The 20,757-nt window shown below is 31.9% G+C and overlaps 1 long non-coding RNA gene across 1 annotated transcript; it reads left to right on the top strand.

The window, feature by feature from the left end:
- The first annotated feature begins 2,311 nt into the window (after window positions 1-2,311).
- LOC129227552 (uncharacterized) lies at window positions 2,312-15,582 on the top strand. Its single transcript, XR_008580849.1, has 3 exons — window positions 2,312-2,435; window positions 9,454-9,569; window positions 15,446-15,582. It is a non-coding gene; the product is annotated as an uncharacterized LOC129227552 (long non-coding RNA).
- Window positions 15,583-20,757: the final 5,175 nt, after the last annotated feature.

Raw genomic sequence — 20,757 nt, 5'->3', positions numbered from 1 at the left:
GTAAATATTTACAATTTATTTTCAGTTAGAAAAAACACTTTGAATGACATAGATACTTTTCATTTTATAGGACTTTTTTGGTTTTAATCTTGTAAAAATCCTCACAAGCTAATCCGGTATTTATTTTACAAGTCAGTAATACTAATGATTTAGATAATTTTCCTAAATAATGATTCAGTTAATTATTTTTAGACCTTTTCGGTCATTTGTAATCAAATTTATCTTTTTCCTAAACGTGAAGTGAACCGGCCGGGACACCAGGTTTTGTTTAAAAACCAGGATGTCTGGCAAGTTTATGATAGTCTACAATTGTGCTTTTCAAACTTCAATGTTGAAAATTTTCAGCGGAAAGAGAAACTCTATCACTTCTCCATTTACTAAACGTGATCAAAGTTAGCCTGAAATTGTCTTTTTTATGACTTCAGTGTCAGAAATTTTCCGAAGAAGCAGAGGGAGAGAGACCTCCTACCTGGCAGCATTCTCTTAATGTCATCCACTTAAGTTGAATTTCTGTTTTTAAAACTTTGAGTGGGAGAGCTCTTAAAACCTTCATTCCCAAAGATGATTTAAAAATTAACAAGCTTTGAAAAAATCTCCGGGAGACAACCCTTCCTCTTTCAGCTACGTATTAACAAGCATTATTAATAAGCATAGCCTGAAATCGAGTTTTTAAGGGCTTAATGCTGAAATTTTTCCGAAAAGAAAAAGCTAAAAAAACAGGGTTAGCCACCCTCCCTAAGAGCAAGGGTGCACCCCCTTAAAAACCGCAAAGAGCCCCCCCCCCCAAAAAATGAGAAGAATACCCGTAAAAATACACCCCCCTGAAAAATTTTAATGTCGCAGTCTGCGCCATGGACCCCCCCCCCCCCTAGGTGGGCACCTCTGTCCAAAAACTTTCTTCATAAATTGAACATCACCAAAGATAGTCCAAAGTTGCATTTTTTTAAACTTAAATTTCCAGGAAGAGCCTCTGATTCCACAATACCACAAAAGCTATCTGTTTAAAAAAATCTAAAGGAAACTCCTGCTTCTCCGTTCCACTCACAAAACAAGCTGAATAAATACTTTTGTGCTTGAAAGGTAAAAATAAGAAATAATTGCAGATTACTGCTGACACATGTTTCGGGGTTGCAAGGAACCCCTTTTTTGTATGCAAAATAAGTGGGCATACACATGAAAAGACATCCAACAAAAGCAGAGTCAGATAACCAAGTAGCTTAAAAAGTAAAAATTGCGGATTAACCGAACACGAAAAATAATAACACTAAAAATAATCGAACATTATTTCCTATTTTTACAAAACAAAATTGCGCTTTTTGAAGGTAGTTGTGAAAAATTTTAAGGGGTTAAGTAAGGTTGCCTTAGTTAGTTTATTGTAATTTATTGCAATTTCGGTTCAGTTAACAAAATAAAAAGCAAATGTTTTGCGTATTTTTAAAGTTATGTCCTTGCTATTAAAGTTTAAATGTGCTATTCATGCAATTAAAGTCAATAAATTGAATCCAGATTATCTGAACAAGGTCCAGATAAGCAAAGCTTTATTTACTGCAATCTCATTTACCTGCCTCTACCCCACAATAAACATATTTCTAAAAAAGTTCATCTCCAAAACCTGTAGTCTGGATCCACTACTGTTCATGCATAACAAAGATTGCTCAACAGCTGAGTTAAAATATATTAATTAATTGAAACATATCAAAAATACATATATTTGTCAACAATTGAAATGATTTTTAAATTTTGCTTTACTGAATAAATGTTTGGGAAGGAGAAACTTTTTTTCAGAAGGAATGTATAATTTTTTATCTTCATTATTTAGAACTTCTCATTAAGCGCTTCCTTTTTAAATTAATTCAGCAATTTGAAAAAACAAAACAAAAAAAAACCATAATCTTCTAAGATTTATTAAATTGGACTCTGCTTTTCAGAATCGTTTTTAAATTGTTGTGGGAACATTTTCCCGATTCAAAACTTTCTACTTAACATTTTTTTTAAATAAGTTTTTTGTTTTCCTCTCTCTCTCAAAAAAAAAATCTTTCTAAAAATATTTTCTTCTGTTTATCATGAAAAAATATACTTAAAATTTGCTTTACTTTTTAACTTCTATTTCATTTCTTCAATATTGGGTTTTCAATTCAAAAGGCGCGCGTTCGCTCGTCTGCTTCTGCTGATTCTCGCCGTAGCGAGTATGAGAAAGAACAAAATCGAGTCAATCGAATGCTGAAAGTTTACGTTGTTTGTAAACAGTGTGCCAGGGCCATATTTTAAAATTGAACTGTACTTTTTATCTTATAATTTTTAAAAAATACATGGCGAAACCGATTAAAACCGCTCAATCAGAAAATGTCTCAGCCAAAAGAATTTATGATACTTTAAAATCAAAAAAATTTCTGGAGGATTTATGGTGTGACATGGTTTCAGATATGAAGCAAAAGGTATCCTAAATACATTATAATTTGAAAATTTATATTGTGTTTCCATTTTGAGAAGTTTGATGAATAATTATATTTTGTGTGGTTTGTTATTTTTAAATAGTAACAAGAGATCGTCTTTGGAATATAAATACAGTGTCCTATTATGATGTTTCTTTCCCCCTTTTCTTTTTAATACTTACAAACATGTTTTCTGGTTCGAAATAATAGTTCCATTCCTTGCTCAGAATGGAACTATTAAATATTCATACCATTTTATTATAAAATTACTACAGCAGTTCAAATATTAGCTTTATTAAACTTTCATATTGCCCTCTATATTTGTTCTAAACCACCAACATTTTCTGTTTTCAGTATCAAGTTAACTTATATGTATGCTTTGTAACATTCTTTTTTTTAAAACTATTTTTTATTATCAGAACTGAATAAAGCCAATTCTATAGTAAACTATTAGGAGAAAGGTTTGGAAGATGTTCTTTTTTTAGGTCATTACAGGGAAAAGGAAAAGTTTTATGCTTTGAATATTTTATTGAACCATTTTTCTTTAATATTATATTCTTAGACTGCTAATAACAATGCACGTCTTCTATATATGGCTGGGTATAATCTATTTTGGCAAGAAAAATTGGAGAAATGAGCAATGGAGGGGCAGTGTTGGATCTACAGTTTTTCCAAGCTGGGGCGAATCTAAAACTTACCCCCCGTACCCATCATCTTTCAAATTTGAACACCGAGTTGAAAAAAAAAAAAACGCATATAGGGTGAAATTGCTGTCCCAGGGGTCGATTCAGGTTTTATTTTTTGGGTCCCCATTTTGTGAAAAGGCAAAATATTTTTGTGAAATTTCGTTATTTTTGTGAAAAGGCAAAATATTTTTGTGAATTTTCTTTATTTTTGTAAAAAAGACCTTCTCGTGATTTTTTTCTTGGAAAAGATTACATTAAAGCATTTTTAGCTGTCGTATCGTTATAGAAAAGCCCTAGACAGGTTTCAGGGGTGATTGCAAGTTCTTGAAGAATACCTGAAAGCTGTCAAGAGAAAATGCGCTGGGGGAGGGGGGAAGTAAGACCCTTAACATTTTATTCGTAATTTGACACATACATTACATTTATTGCTTTTTACAAATATACATATGCAAGGCACACTTTCTTAAGGTGAAAGTCTCACAACAGATTTCCTGTTTGCCCCTCTCAAATACTTTAAGAGCAATGAAAATTGCACATGCTGCTGAACGTAATGATAACTCCTAATAAATACAAAATGAACAGACTCAAAGATATCACATATTTCTTAACACAGAAGTGAAATACTCATTAAAGATTCCATGTATGTGTTTGAAAAACTTAAAAGTAATTAAAACCCAAAATAATACTGCACCAGCATTCAGCGTTTAATTTTTTGACTTTTGACGTTCTTGCAGAGTAGGTATTTCGTTTAAAACTTTGCAATTTAATGATGTTAATAAATATATAAGAAATTTTATTTGTTTGCCTCTTAACAAGGTACAGTAAACATCAAAAATGCGAAAAATTCGTTTACCATGGCGGATGTAAGGAAATCAAGATCTTCAAAAGAAATAAAAATATAAAAACAGCATGTAAAATAATTTTATTTTAAGTAAAGTTATTTTAGAATTGGATTTTGAAACTCAACACAAATTAATACTAAATATATATTGCGTAATCAAAGTAAAATTTAGGATTTTCCTGAAAACAAGCTACCAATCACAAGTGTCCCTCTCCCGTCCCCCCTCTGACGCTCTGAAGCAAAAACACCTCACGCAGCAAGCAAAAAGATAAGATGGGGGAAGGTGGAAGAGGCTCCCGCATAGATGCGTACACATTTGCGGTTAAAAAATATTGTGAAAAGGCTGCCCTTTTATAAATTTTTGTGAAGGGGCTGCTTTTACGACGCGGAATTTTGTGAATAGGGCCGCTTTTGCGATGGGGAATTTTGTGAATGGGGCCGCTTCTGCGACGCGGAATTTTGTGAATGGGGCCGCAAAGCGGCCCCAATTTGGCACTGGATCGACCCCTGCTGTCCCCAGAAGTTTAGAAGTTTTCGTCTTGGGTAAAAGTGGCTTGCTCACCCTTAGATCCATCCTTTCAATCAATGGAGGTACAATTACTTGTTGCAAGGTGATTCTTGCAACATGATGTTCTCATACTCATTCTAAGTTTAATATTTTTCATTTTCATTAATGTACGAAAACAACTCACAAATATTGCTTTTATGCGTCCAGATTGCTAAACCAACACAATGTGAGGAGCTAGGGCTCTGAGAACCCCCATTATATTATTGAAATCAATTCTAGCTGTCCAAAATTAAATGCTTAGTGCCTCGCCATAGCCATGGAGGGGCTACGATCCCTTCCTAGAGGAGAGCTTTTGATCCCTATGCACTTCCTAAATGTCATCAAAGATAATTGAAGATTGCCTTTTTTGGACTGTAGTTTCAAAAAATTTCTGGAGGAGAGCGGTATTTTTGACTCTCCCCTCCCCCCTCACTGGTCCAAAAATAGCATTGAAATTTTTTGGCCGGGGGGGGGGGGGGAGGACTTTAATTTTAAGCAATTTTTGGAGTTGGAACCCCACACCCTCTCGTGTAACATCACCAGAGATAATTTCAAAAATCTGAATCTCCGACCCATTCCCCGAACATCATCAAAGGTAGCTTAAAGTTGTAATTTTAAAACTTCAGTGTTAGCATATCTCAAGGGAGAGTCCTATAGCGTCTCTTGTCCCTAATGTCAGCGAACAGAAATGAGGGAGAGGAAAAAAATATTATATTCAACTAGTGATGTGGATCAGGTAAATACCCAGCAGGTAGGTAAATATTTTCTGGGTATTTACCTAAGGCCTGGGTAAATACACAAAATCTGGGTATTTTACAAAAAAAATGCAAATAGCGACTGGGAATTTTTTAAAAATCTAAATTAAAAATAACTGGTAAAACTGATATAGAGACATATGTATAACACAGTTTATAATATTTTTTTTGTTGAAAGACTTGATGAAATTATGAAAGAAACATATCGTGAACCAAAGAATCTTTCTTTTCAATGTCATAATTGGGGAAGTATAAGCAATTCAATGATGAACTTAAGGATTTCAAAATCACAATCTAGATTAGTCATATCCAAAATGAAAAAAAAAGGAAGCATGAGGGATGTTTGGAAGAATGAACTGAGAAGTTATTGAGATTGTGATGTTATTTATTTATTTTATTTAGGTTTAAGTGATAACGTGGCAAATATAGAAACAGTTTTCGCATTAATAAGCAAAAAAAAAAAAAAATGAAAATATTGTTTTCTCTTGCCTCGCTCATTTGTATTTTGCAACTCCAATAAACTATAGGGGGCCCTGAAGCCACTGTCTAATGGCGGATGAAAAAGGTAAAATAAACAAATGCTGTAACTTATAACTTGCTTTGATGCTTTGTGAATGACAGTAATTATTCATTGTGTTTGTGGAAAGCTTTCTTTTCTATTCTTCTGAGGTTATATTACACAATAAACTGAAGCCTGTAATTTACCCCAAAGAAAACACGTGAAATGGAATGTTTTACCTTTTTTGGTAGTATTGTTAATCACCATAAGGTAGCGTATTTGAGCTCTGGAGTTGGGATTTGCTCCCCGGTACTTCATGATGAAATTTTATTAAAAAATTGATGTTTGCTTTTTTTTTTATAACCAGTTAAGCTTTTTACTTTTTGTAGAATGGCTTTTTATATCTGATATTTGGCTATCAACATTGATTAGGCATATCGAACTCATTAAATAAGAATATCATATTATATTGCTAAGTTGTTTCACACAATAATTCTTTAAATATATGATCAAAATACAATTTTTGGGCAAAAATTTATTGTTTTGTACATTGTTGGTTATACATAGTGGAATACATACAGAGAAGTATTTTAGTTGAATATAAATTTTTGAAATAAATACCTGGGTAAATACCCATTTTGGGTATTTACCCGAGTATATACCCTGGGTATTTACCCCTAAAAATAAATACCCGGGTATTTTACATCACTATATTCAACCTTAAATTTCAAAAAAAGATAGCTTAAAAATAATAGCTTTTTAAAGTTAGATGATCTCGGGCTTCTATTCCTATATATTGAATAGATCCAATAGGGATTTTCGAGCCTCAATGTTGACAAATTTCCAGTAAGATTTTCTCCCTTCCTCAAATGTCACTGAAGAGGGACAAAAATTTCATTTTTAGGCCTTTAATTTCAAAAAAAAAAAAAATGTGCCCGAACAGCTCATAATGTATCTTAAAATTTCGTATCTAAAATCTTAATTTAAAAAAAAGTAGGGCTGCCATTGACGACTAAAAATGCAACTATTTTGAAGAGTTGCAGACTATGACGACTTTTTTAGCATAAAAAAGAACAAAACGACTATATTGTAAAAAACTGCCACTCTTTCAGCCTAAAAGCGGCTAAACTAAATGAATGTAAAATAAACGGAAATGTAAAAGAAACAAGCTTCAAAAACTAAAAAAACTAAGCTCGTTATAATAAATACATTATCTCAAAAAAAAAAAAAAAATTTGTTTGTTCATCCCCTGTTGCCAAAAAAGAATTTAAAAACAAAAAATCGTTGCATCAGAGCAACAGTAGTATATCTTACTGTTGCTCTGAGGCGACAAAATGTACTTTCAAAAATAAATAAAAAACAATAAAATGTGAACTTAAGGAAATAATTTTCATTATTAAAAAGTAAAAAAACAAAAGTCTGCACATATCTCTATGTAAAAACTTAAAGGACTCCAAATTACTCCGCCAAAAACTGAATACATTAATTAAAACTTTAGGGTGAAAAAAAAACAAATCTTATCAACAATAATTATTTCGCAGTAAAAACCATGGCTATAAAGTCGGAGTCTATCTCACTTTGGGGTAAAAAGGTTGGATTCGGGAGTGGAAGGTTCTTTATTCAAAACCTTGGAGTTGCAATTGGTCATTTTCCCATAAAGTCTGCAACTCTGCCAATGTTTATGGAGTCGGAGTTAGACTTATTTTGGGATAAAGGAGTCAGAGTCGAAGATTTCAAATTTCCAAGAGTTGTAATCAATCATTTCCCTTCTGTGTCTAATTTTTTGCCAAAGCTACAGAGTCGTGGAGTCAGAGTCTGACTAATTTTCGGGTACAAGAGTTGGATTCGAAGTCGACTGCTCTGAAATTCTTGGAGTCGGAGTCAGGGGTTGGTTATCAATAGTTATATCCAAAAAAATTTGTTTGAAGTAAATCTGCCTTTAAGTTTGGGATCTGTATTGACTTTTAGTTTTGCTGTAGGCTCTAATGTTAAAGCATTTGAACTATTCAAAATTAAACGGAAAATTGTTCAAATCAAAAAAATATTTCCTATACATGTTCTTCTTCAAAAACTTTTACCTACAGTGTTTGTTTGAAGCAAATTCGTCTCTTAGTTTGTGGGATTTATATTTGCCTTGAATTTCCCCATAGGTGGTGATATTAAGTTTTTTTGAATTGTTCAAAATTGAAGTACTTGTTGATTCTTGTATTGAACTTGTTACATAATAAATGAATTTCTCAATAACTACCATAAGCACACAATGAGTTTGTATAATTTTTCAGTCATACTAATTTCATTTCACAAATAAAATTGATATAATAATAATAATAACATTATTTTTATCACCAAAATATGAAAAAATAAATTAAATAAATAAATAATTGAAAGCATTTCTTTGGATGAAAAATTTCAGAGGGTGTTTGAACCTTATAAACCTACGGTCCTGATGCATCAGTTTGCAAGAACTACATCGTACTTTTGTTATTTGTACATATTCCATTTGATTTTCGTGAAATTTCAGATTTTAGACTGATTTTAGGGCTGTCATTTTGACGTTTTCCAGGAAGGATCAAAGGGTGTATTGTATACTCGATGAAAATTATACCCGAAAACAACCAAAACCACACCCCATTATATGTAAATGCATTAATTTCTCAAAGCCAGAGGGATCGATTACCCCCACTGACCCCTAAATGATGGGTCTGTTTTAGACACTACAAAAACACCCCTTTCTTTACATTTTAAGTTACCGTTCTCTATTTCCCTCATTTACCATGTTTGTATAAGTATTAGCTAGTGTAAAACTAGTGTATGAAAATGTAAAGTTATGCATGTAAGATGTATATATATTGCTTTGGACTCTTCACACCCATTCTTTTGAGTTATTAAAAAATATCGATTACTGTATGAGGCCCCAAATTCGGAATCCCAAAATCCGGAAGAACCGAAATCCGGAACTTCTCTTAAATATTAAAAAAAAAAAGAACCCCCCCTTTTTTTCAGATTTAAAAATTTAAAATTGTTTACGTATGGCAATTACTTCTTGAAAACACAGCACCTATAGTTCGTCTTGTTTTTTTTTTTAAGTCTTTTCGATGCCACGTGTTATGTGTAAATGTGTTTTACTCTAATTGTGCAGCAATTTTTTAACATACACTTTCAGTTAATGGCAATACTTTGTTTCTTCTCATAGGTATGCAATAAAAGCTTATTAAACAAAAGTACAAAAATGTTTTTAGTAAAAATGATTTATATATTGTACAGATCAGCACATTATTATTAAAAGCAACATTCGTGTACGTGCTGCAAATTATCCCCAACTTTTGTTTTAGCATAATGAAATATACTTTCATTCAGATTGATCAAAAAATAAAGAAATTTAGCGCAAGCATTAGCAAAACCAGGACGAGCCTGGCAAATACTGCACTGCAGGAGAGTTTTCACTATTTTCCCAAAATCTTTGTCAGAATCCAAAATCCAGAAAATTCCAAAGTCCAGAAAGTTTGCGGTCCCAAGCATTCCGAATTTGGGGTCCTATACTTTATTTAATAGATATACAAAGAAGTAGTGTCGGGTGTACCCCAGTGTTTTTAATGTGTATTTTGCACAGAAAAATTATTTTACGCTATTTCAATTTTGTATCATATAAGTAGCACTCTATTAGTTATTTAACTGCCATGAATAATGTTTCAGCCATCTTATATTCGGATAAAAGAGATGGTAAGACAATTAATAATGGAACAAAGCGAATACTTAGCTTCACCCCCTAGTGATTCAGAGCGGCTGAAAAAGAAAACCAAGTTAGCTGAGTAAGCATTTTTGCTATTAATTATAGCATGTTTTAAAGACTTTTCGTGTTTATTCATTTCTTGTTTTTCTATAGTTATAACAGAATAAGAGAAATATTAATAATAAATTAACAATTAAATGTACTATATTTTCCTGCTTAGTATCCACGGATTATCTGTTTAAAAAGTGTAAAATTTATGAGGTGCGGTTATACGCTGCCGTGGATCATCTGTGTTTTATTTTTCTTAATGCCAATGCATTGAATCTCAATTTACAGCAGAATTCACCGACAGAGATAGTTTCTGTAGCCTGTAAAGTTAAACAACTTTACAGGCTACGTAAACTATCTCTGTTGGTGAATCTTGCTGTGAAGTCTTTGTATAATCCGCGGATTATACAAAGACTTTTTTTCTTCAAGCCCATTTTAGAGCCGGCAGATTATATATGGGAAAATACAAAAAATTAAAACTTTTCAAAATGTGTTAAAAAATTGAAATTACAAATATGTTGTATGCAGCTAGTAGAATTTATAAAACTGAAAACTTTGATTATTAATGAATTATTTTATGCATATATATATTCTTAACTATTGACAATAAGCGTGTATGTTTATTGTCAATAGTTAATCTGTTTTTGTTTTTTTTTCAATTTATGTTTTAAACCTAAATAGCTGAACTGATTTCATTCATATATTTTAGATTGCAACATTATAAAAAATTAAAAACATATATACATTGTTCCTATAAATTTTGGTATGTGCTTCAGGAAAGCATTTCCAACCCCACATTACTATATGGCTTCGAGTCATTAAGATGCACCCTACCCCTCTTAGGAGTTCTGAAACACTTATCTGAGACACCCTGCATATTACAGTAGAATACTTTTATAACGCCAACCTATAAAACACAAAATTTTTCAGAAACAAACAATAAGTTTTTCAGTTAAAAAAATTACTCTATTTTGCCTTGCAAACATTTCAGTTCATTCACAAATTAAACTTTGAAATAGTTTTTCATCTTGGCATTTTAGTTTCACGAATTAAATGATAATTAATCTTCTCTAAAAATACCTGATTGTTCTTCAAAATACAGCTGTTATGCAAAACATGAAGAAAGGGAAAGGGCATGATAATGCACTTACTTTGGTTTATGAAACACATTTATTTATGAACTAGCAGTAGTCACACAACGATGCCTGTGCTAAAAATTTAATGGGGAAAAAAAACATCCAGTGGAACATTCAAAAATCATTGTCAGAAAAAAAGGAAGAAAATGTTGTACATTTCACTCGGATAAAAACAAATCAAAAGTTTCTTTTCTTTCAAAACAAATCGCTAAAACAATGAATTACATTTACGGTTGCTTTAAAACAATAATCCTAGACTGAATTGCTCAGCGCCTAACACGCCAAGTGACCATGCTATCGGAACCCAGCCCTTTTGCGAGTGAAGCGGATGTTTTTTCTTTGGCAGCTTAACAAATGTTTTGCCAAACAAACAAAAAAGTATAAAATCACATTAACAATAGCTTTCAAATCTTTATATATTAAGAGCTGCGTCCCCCGGCTTTGCTGGGTCTACCTTGAGAATAAAAATTGTGACAAGTGACATATATTCAACAATCAGGCTTAAATAAAAGAAAAAAAACACCATGCAAAATTGCCCTTCCAAACAATGACGACAGACAGCGTTCATACGGGCCATGGAAATACTGGAAAGTCGTGGAAAGAAATAAACAAATTTCAGACCTGGAAAAGTCATGGAAAATTAATATTTTCATTAAAAGTCATGGAAATTTATTTTAAGTCATGGAAAAATGTCTTGAGCAACATACTGTAAAGAACAGTAGGGAACAGTAGTAGTAAAGAACATTGTAAAGAACAGTAGGAGAGAATTAAAATTTTGAGTGATTCAACTGTACTGCATGTAAAAGCTCGAAAATTGAACGATCTCAAAAACGAATCTGAGTTTAGGAATCCTATTGCATCTACTTCTGTGACACTTGCCCGCCTTTTTTGTCATGGGATTTTACTACTGAAACATACCTAATTTTGAATTCACCATTAGTTTTAGAACTTATATGTTATATTCTGTAGTAGTGGGCTTAGCATGTTCTTGATTTTACCACGCCCACTCAAAAAGTGTAATTTAATTGCATCTGAGTTTATTTCAACCACTTGTAATTGTCAGAATTTATCTTAATTTGTTGAAAGCTTTAGAAAATGAAGACTTTAGTCAGGCGATAGAACATACAAATAGGGGAATTCTAATAGTGAAACAGTGGTGCCCTATGTGCAGCTCACAAAATTGATCCATGTGGCCAGCTACAATATCTGGTTTAGAAAAATGAATTTACTGATAAACATGACTTTACTTCAATGAATGAAATTACTGTCAAGTTAATAGATGATTAGAAGCTCTGTTGACAACAAATGGCAATATTGTTTTAAAGTAAATTTACGATCGGAAACTTATAATAACTCATTCCACTTTTGTCCCATTCATTACTATTTTGCCGTATTCATTAAATAATTATTAGACATTTAAACATCAATATATTGCTTTCACTATATGTTTACTTAATTGAAGTTTATATGATAAAAACAGATAAGAATAATTTATTAGTTTCTGCAGTGTGCACTGATTTTTTTTTAGTCAAGTAAGTGCTTTGATGAGATAGTGGCATTCATATAAAAGTTTTGCTAATGCCCACTTCCGGAAAAATTGTCAGGTTTGACATTAAATAGTACCATTATCTTCGTTTAAAAAGGTCATGAAAATTTTTATGAAATCATGAGAAAGTCTTGGAAAAGTCATGGAATTTTTTCATCTGAATTGAGTATTAACCCTGGACAGATATTAAAATACTTTTAAGAAATTAAAATGCGAAAGATAGATTTTAAAAGCATAACCATGGTAACACGAAAAAAATAAGTTTAAGAAATTAAATTCAGAATGAGGAAAGAAGCAATGGATTCAAAAAGCATAACTGTGTAAAACGTGAAAATAAAATGGATGACAACCTGAATCAAAATGACATTTTTCGAATTTGATTTAAAAATGCTTGTAACTTTTTTTTTCATTTGAAGATAAAAGCTAAGCTTTCAACCATAGGTCGAGAGAGATCTGTAGTAAAAAATGTCGCTTTTTTTAATGGTGTCAAAAAGAAAATTATGGGACGATTCCTTCATTTTTTATTGATAGATTTAATGAAGAAAGTAGTACCTAAATTTCAGCTAAGCCTAAAAAAGTTCGAGCTAAAAACGCAAATTACTCCCGCCGTAACTAAGTTAGAGCATTGAAACAAATTGTTTAGAACGGGGAAAATTCTACCCTTTTTAACGATATATAATATTAATATGTGCAAGTAATTTTTCACTCCCATATTCGGGAATTAATGTGAAATTTGGGCCTGAATTGGAATAAAAAAAGAACTATTTATGAGATTTTTTCAAATTATAGCCTATGTCACTCAGTAAGAAAGCACCTTTCATATAGTGAAGGATTTTTTCAAATAGGTGCTTTGGTTCGGAAGATTACCTTGAACATATAAACACACAAAAATCTGCCCTCTCTTTTTATAATGTTAGTATAGATAATATATAATTTAAACTGGATAATTTTGGCTTTAATACTTTTTGTAGTAAAAGCTAATTTTAATGTGCAAATACAGTCGGACCTCCATATATCGAAGTAGCAAATTGCCGGAAAAAAATTCGATATATAGAAATTTCGATATATAGAAACGATCTTATTTTATCCTAAAAATATCCTAAAACATTATAATTAAAGCTAATTTTCGTGTATGAAACATAATTTCTAATTTATACGAGCATCGGATTAAATGAAAGTTAATAATTAAAAAAAATAATAGAAATTACATTTCTGCGCCTTCATACATCTTCATTCTTCGGTAATTCAACTTGATCCGCAACATTAGGGGATTTTCATTTTGACAAATCGAGAGAAAAGTAAAAAATTAATCTACTTAACTTGATGATTTTTACTGCAGCTAAAACGACTAGGAACGATAATCAATAGACAAAAGGGATGACTTGAAACTGATTTTATAATGTTATTGGTTACACCTAAGATATTTGAAATAACTTGAAGGAATTTAAGAATTCTAAAACGAAACAACGACCTATCTACATACCTCTCAACCCCAGATTCCTTATGAGTTTCATAGCAACCTTTAGTGAACATAATTTTCTCCCCTAACCTTTATTTTTCATGAGACAAACAGGCTAAAGAGGAAAAAAATCTACGAATGTCTCGAAAAAAATTCGATATATAGAGATTTTTTTGATATATAGAAACTATTTTTCTATGTAATGAACATAGAAATTTGCTGGGATTTCGATATATAGAAAATTTCGATATGTGGAAGTTCGATATATGGAGGTTCGATTGTATATAGATATGTTCTGATTAAAGTTTTCTAAATTTGTGAAATGAACTATATAACGTTAAAACCAATGTACAGCGAAACCTGTGGTCCAAAATTGTGCTTTACATTGATTATCTACTGTATCTACGTCTACCTGTACTGTAAAGATTTATGTTCCTGTTCAGTTCGCTATAAGACTTCAACTCCATATAGCCAAGACAGAGCAGAGTCTTCAGAAAACCATTCATTTATGTATACCCTTAAAGTTTAAAAAATATTGTTGATAGCCTGATTCAATTGAACAACTATTTTGGCCAGCAAGGGGAAGCTCGATGGAGGTCACTGCGACCTCCCAAAAATTCCTTGTTCTGTAAATTTTGTGTGATGATTCAGTAAAATGGAAGATACTAGTGCCAAATTGCATTTTTCTTTATCTCATGCCTATTAAATAGATGTAGGTGAACATGATTTTATCACTTGGTGAAATTTGAAGTTTCATTTGGGCAATTGAGAATTTTTTCCGTCCCAAAAATTTAGGTTCAGGATTCCCTGCCCTCCAGAAGTGATAATTTCAGCTGTGATAACAGATGAGATAAAACATATTGGAGAACTTGGTTTTCGTAAAATTCTTCGAGCAAAAGTTGAAAATGAAATTTTGGTCCATGTGTGTGAATTCCTCTGCATATACCAATACAAATAAATACAAATGTGGCGAGTAGCAACAGGCTATGGGCCCAACTAGGCTGGCACTAGTTAATTTATTAATCACCAATAAAAATCAATCCTAAAGCTATCCCTACCCTCTTGCTCATTACAGCCTCTTCTGATGAACTATTTCAAGTTAAGATGGAACAAAGCTTCAGCCATTCCACTGAAGCTTTGGCCTGCCCGAATCATGAACTGTGATTTGGCCGCTTCGGCCTGAAACCGTTTATTTTGCAAATTTTCTTTTACAACTATTATTATATAAGATATTGACTTTTAATTTCAAAATTGTACTTTATCATAAATCACAACAGAAGTATATTGTATATTTAATTTTAATACAATAAAAAGTGTATTGTATATTTAATTTTAAAATTCAATTAAATTATTGATATCTCCCAACATTAACTGCCATTCTTCACTTATCTGCTCATCACTTAGTAATGTGATCTAAATGCTCTTGCAGCTCTTTTACTTGTTCTGCCATGCTAAGCACAAAAGTTGTATCTGCACTCTTGATCAAAATTGAGTTATGGTCACCAGGTGGTTCTTTGTCACATATTTTACCTAAATACGATGTTTTATGGTCATTTGGGAACGCTAAACATTTTTTAAAGAGTTCTAAAAAAGTTGCGTCCACATCAAATACATGGAGGCGCAAAACTTTAAATGGCAATTTCTTGTTTTGAACTCAGCTGCAGATACGTATGTTCATATTTCTTTGCTAAGCACAGTGATGCCAAATTTTGTGTTTCTATTTTTATGATTTACTTCTTTGATTCATGATTTATTACAATTTTTAGGATAAGCATTTTGGGACATTCAATTGATACAGTACTTTCAAAAGTGTTATACCTCAAGTTGCAAAATGAATTCCCGTCTTTTATTATTGACATGATCAATGAGTTCGAAAAAAACCCAACTGAAAATGGAGATCATGGTCAAAGTAAAAATGCCAATACTAAGAAGCTTTCTGCTGCTGTGGGAGAAAAGGCTAAAATGACTTTTAATGGTAAGTTCACATCAGTGAAAAGCTACGTCATACTATACTCTCACGTTTGAAATGTGTAACTGTAGAATTATAGCAGTATACTCTATGATCTTCTGTTTGTGTTTTTCAGCGGCAGATCTTACATTTAATAAATTTTTCTTGCTAATATTGCTTGCAAGAAATTTTATTGGGCACTAGCAATACCCGCATGGCTTTCCCGTAGTAGAAAATTAAAAGGTCATTTACAAATAATGGATGATGAGTTTCTCGCCAATATGCTATGTTAATTGCTTGTCCATGTTATGGTAATTTGCTTGACCATGTAATGGTAATTTACTCAGCCATGTTATGGCAATTTGCTCGGTATTGCTGCGGGGGGGGATTAAATCCACCAATGGTGGCATAGAATTGGAATAAACAAAGAACAAAATCAAATTTTCCAAAAATCGCTTCTAGGGGCACACCCCCATGCTGCCAACTAATTTTGTGCCAAATTTTATGAAAACCGGTCAAATGGTCTTGGCACTATGCGCGCCACTGGCATCCAGTCAGAGATTCAAACTTTCAGCTTTATTATTAGTGAAGATTTATTTAATGCCTTTATAGAGCTTGCATTTAAATTTTATTTATTTATTTTTGATAAAACAATACAGTTTATATAGTTGGGGGCTCCAACGCAGAATATTACTAAATTTGTGGCTTACGTTGCAGAACAGATGCCTGAGCTGCAGAACAATTCTGTTCAAATTTTCTGCAGAAATTATAGATTTCTGTGAAATTTGCAGAAAATCTGCAGGAACAATTACCTTTTTTCTACAATTACCTTTAACTCAAGACAGAATTTTGCAGAAATTCTGCAAATTTCTTTAAATTAGAAGAAAATCTAAAATTCTCTCAAATTACAATATTTTGGTAGAGGCTGACGAAAAATGTTGAATTCGAAAAGTCATTTTCAGGAAATTTAAGTTTATTTTTAAATTAAAGAAATCTCCAGAATTTGTGAAAAATTCTATCTTGAATTGGAAATTATTTGAAAAAATTCTGCAGATTTTCAGCAGAAATTTCATATTCTAAATCTGAAAAGATTCAGATTTTTCTAAAGTTTTTGGTTTCTTTTTTCCTTATTTTTCCCAATCGATCTTCATCCCTGAAATTTCTGCCATAAATGTATGTTTTGGAAACATGCCAACAGTGAAGCACATCCATCACTGAAAATTGCTTGTCTTGTTTGAGATTTCAATCTTTTTGCATCCTGAAAATATTTCAATTGTTTAGAAAAGTTTGAAGTTTTTTATTATATACCAGTGGTACCCGCACAGCTTTGCCCGTAGTAGAAAATTAAAAGGTCTTTTGATTCGCCTGTATATTTACAAAAAATGTATGGTAAATTTCTTGCCGATTGGTTTGCCCATGTTACAGTTCCATGTTATGATAACTTGGTAATTTACTTGTCCATCTTATGATAATTTTGCTCGGGAAAATGTTCTTAAAATTGGAATAGAAAAAGAATGAAATAATAAAGAATGAAAAAAGTATCCACCTTTATTACATTCCGTATGATGAGTCGGGATTATATAAATTCACTGGTTAATGTGATAAATATGGAAAAATATTCAATAATTTATCACGTTTACCAATTTAAGTGGGGATTGTGAATAATCACCGGGGATTGTACAAAATCACTGGATTTATCACATTTACCATAAAATATATACAATGCTTGAAGTACTTGCAGAATAATTTTGGTCAACTGTTTTTACGTTGCAAAACACTGTCAAGTGTTCTGCTTTGGGGGTTGAGAGTTATAAATCTGTGTCAAACTTTTGAGAAGTGGTTGTGTAGATTATAGGATTTTGTAAATTTCAGGCCACAAAGAAGCGAACTCTAAGCTAAATATTGTTGCTTATTGAAATTTAAAATCCAAAAGTAATCATTGTTCCATTAGTAACCCCTGTCATGACAGTAAAATGTGCCATTTGAAAAAAAAAAAATTTTTTTTGGTAATAAATACTCATTCATAATTGTTATGTTTTTGTGTATGTGTGTGTTTTTATTTATTAGTATGATTGTGGGTTTTTTTTAATCAGTAAATTTATCAGACATTACTTGTGCAAAAACTCAGGTGCATCATTTTCCATCAGAATTAAAAATAATTTGTCTACAGCAACCTGCACTGCTTCTTCTTCTTTTTTTTTTTTTTTTTAAAGTCACCTAATGCGATATGGTGCAGTACTGAACCTAATCTTAAATTACATTGGATGAAATAGTCGTGAATGTAATAATAATTTACTAATTCTTATTTTAATAACGATCTTTTTTATTAAAAATTGTTCCCAAATATGTGCTTTCATAGGAAAACTCTTAAGTTTTCAAATGTGTTTTCTAGATATACTTAATAAAAGTTTCTATTTCATTATCTTTACCTACAGATAGTGACAGTGAATCTGATGTGTCAGACTGTAAATTTTCTATTTGTTCTGTAAGTTCTGTACATACTAGTGATCTGTCCTCCTATGATGATGCAGTTAGTATCTCTTCTGAAGATGGAGAAAGTGGAAAGACAAAGAAAAGAATGTCTGTTAAAGAAGGTATGGAGCAGTTTTTTCTGTATTTATTTATTGTAAAGCTTAGTTTATACAGTGAAAAAAAAATCTTATCTGGAAGTTATTTCTTCTTTTATTTAACTTTCCATAACCCTTCTCAGATAACAAATTAATATAAATATACAAGGTACGTTCCAAAGTAAGTTTTGTGAATGACCTTTCATGATCATGAGTTTTCATGAAGAAGAATTATTACAAACTGCAATAACTTGAAAATGACCAGTAATTTACAAATACAAATACAAAAGTGATGACCAGCAACAGGCTCTGGGCCCAGCTAGGCTGGTCCTAGTCAATTTACAATCCCCAGTGAAGATCAATGGCCCTCTTAAAACTATCTACTCCCTTGCTCATTACCACCTCTTCCGGTAAACTGTTCCAAGGTTTCACTACCCTGCTAAAATAATAATTTTTGCTAATATCCATGTTTGCCTGAGATTTAAATAGCTTAAAACAATGACCCCTTGTCCTGTTTTCAGTGCTAAACTTCAGCCCCGTAACATCTTTCATTTTAATAAATTTAAACAACTGAATCATGTCCCCTCGGTCTCTTCTTTGCTCAAGACTGTACATTTTTAGCCTTCTAAGCCTGGAATCATAGTCTAAGTGAGAAGTTTCAGGTAAGAAGGTCTCAGGGGGAGATTCTGAAGGTCTCAGTGAGAAATTTCAGGTAGAAATGCCCCGTCAACGTAAAGAGTAAAAAAAAAAAAAATAATTAAATGCTCAGAAACGGTGGACTTGTTGTTGTCTTGTGCCAGCTAGGCTGGCAATTTGGGGTGCACTGCTTCACTTTTTCAACTGTACCGTAATTTGGTGGAAGACCGACTTCCACAGTACACCCATGCCATAGGGACCCGTTTATAGGATAGGCAACCATTCACAGCATAACACATTCACACAAAGAAAGGAAAATGACAGGAGAGAGAAAGTACGTCCATGCCCTAGCCGGGATTTGAACCGGGGACCACCTCATCACAGTCCTCTTACCACTAGACAAGGCTGGCAGCAACGCTGGACTTAAAAACAAAGATTAACTCAACCCTGGTACCTGGTATATCAGGTTTGCAAATACTCATTAAAAAGCATATTTAAAAAATAATAGGGAAGAACTGACCGTATACAGTCGCAAATGTCTCTATCCCGCAAGTTTTAAAGGAAAACATAAGAAAATTAACGCATCCCGCACTTAAATGAACCTCCAGTTCTTGGACAAAAGTCTGAAACATTTTACCGTGTGTTTACCCAGATCAAGTTTTTACAAAGAAAAAAAGTGAAATTTCATAATCTTATTTGTGTAGAAACCAAAGTGAGTAATGATTGTATTTCTACTTCTACTTGAAAAAAGTTTGATTTCACAATGTTTTTAAATAGTCCTATGAAAGAAATATGTCAATATTGTTAACCACTGTGGAAAAATGAAAAAAAAAGTGCCATTGTATGTTTCTATTTATGATTAAGCTTTCTTGAAGAAAAGTGAAGATGTACTGAATATTCAGTTAGTGTTTGGTATATACTGCCTATTCAGTAGACAAATATTTTATTCGGATAAATACTTAAATATTTGGCAACTGCATAGCAAACACAGGAAAATATCCGACAGTTTGTAAACAAACATTCTTTTAGACAAGAAAAGAAAGTTTTATTATTGTGCCATAATACAAAATCAATTCAAATTGTTATTTGCTAACATTATCATATTCGAAGATTTAAAAAGGTAAGAGTACTCCAATATTAAATTAAAATTTTGGTGCCCTTCAATTTTTCTAAAATATTATGACATTATATATCTTTACTATTATATCTTTACTATATTGTAAATATTTGTTTGTTGTTTGCTTGCAATAATAATCATTTTTTGATTTGTAAACATATTTAAAACGAAATTTCCATGCCTCCCCTCTTGCCCCTCCCTTCCAAAAAAGTTTTTGAAATTTCTTTTAACAATTGCACTTTGTTAATGCTAAGTTAGAATAGGTTATTGAGGCCTACATTTAATAGCCAGATGAATCCCGATGTCTTTAGTATGAAAGTAAGCAAATACCGCATGAAAATCCTTCCAATAAAGAGTTCAATATCCTCTGTACCATAAGTTTATTAATTTGTACTCTTGCTTTGAATTTTGCAGCTTAAAATAATGAATTCTGGTTTCAGCTATATCTTTGTTTATGTTATCTGCAGTGAATCTATCTGCATTTCAAGCTACACAATATTTTTTCCACAAAATAGACTGAAGTATTGTTAACAAACTGGAACTCATGAATACAAATTATTCTTGAAACCAGGCTACAAAAGCAAATATTTTGTCATGTGTGAATATTTTATACATGCTTGTTTTTATAATTTTAGGATTTTTCAACATTCTTAACTTTTAATGTAATTTATATTTGTAAACCAAATAACGCAAAATAATTGTTACAGGATCTAGGTGACTTGTAGTCTGATAGGTGGAAGAGAATTATTGCATTTGTTCAATTATCATAGTAATATCAGATAATTTTCGTTTTGTGTTTTTTTTTTTTTT

Source organism: Uloborus diversus, chromosome 8 (genome assembly GCF_026930045.1).
Source record: "Uloborus diversus isolate 005 chromosome 8, Udiv.v.3.1, whole genome shotgun sequence".
In the NCBI taxonomy this organism is placed as follows: Eukaryota; Metazoa; Arthropoda; class Arachnida; order Araneae; family Uloboridae; genus Uloborus; species Uloborus diversus.
The sequence above is the reverse complement of the archived record's forward strand: the minus strand, read 5'-3'. Positions and strand labels throughout refer to the sequence as shown.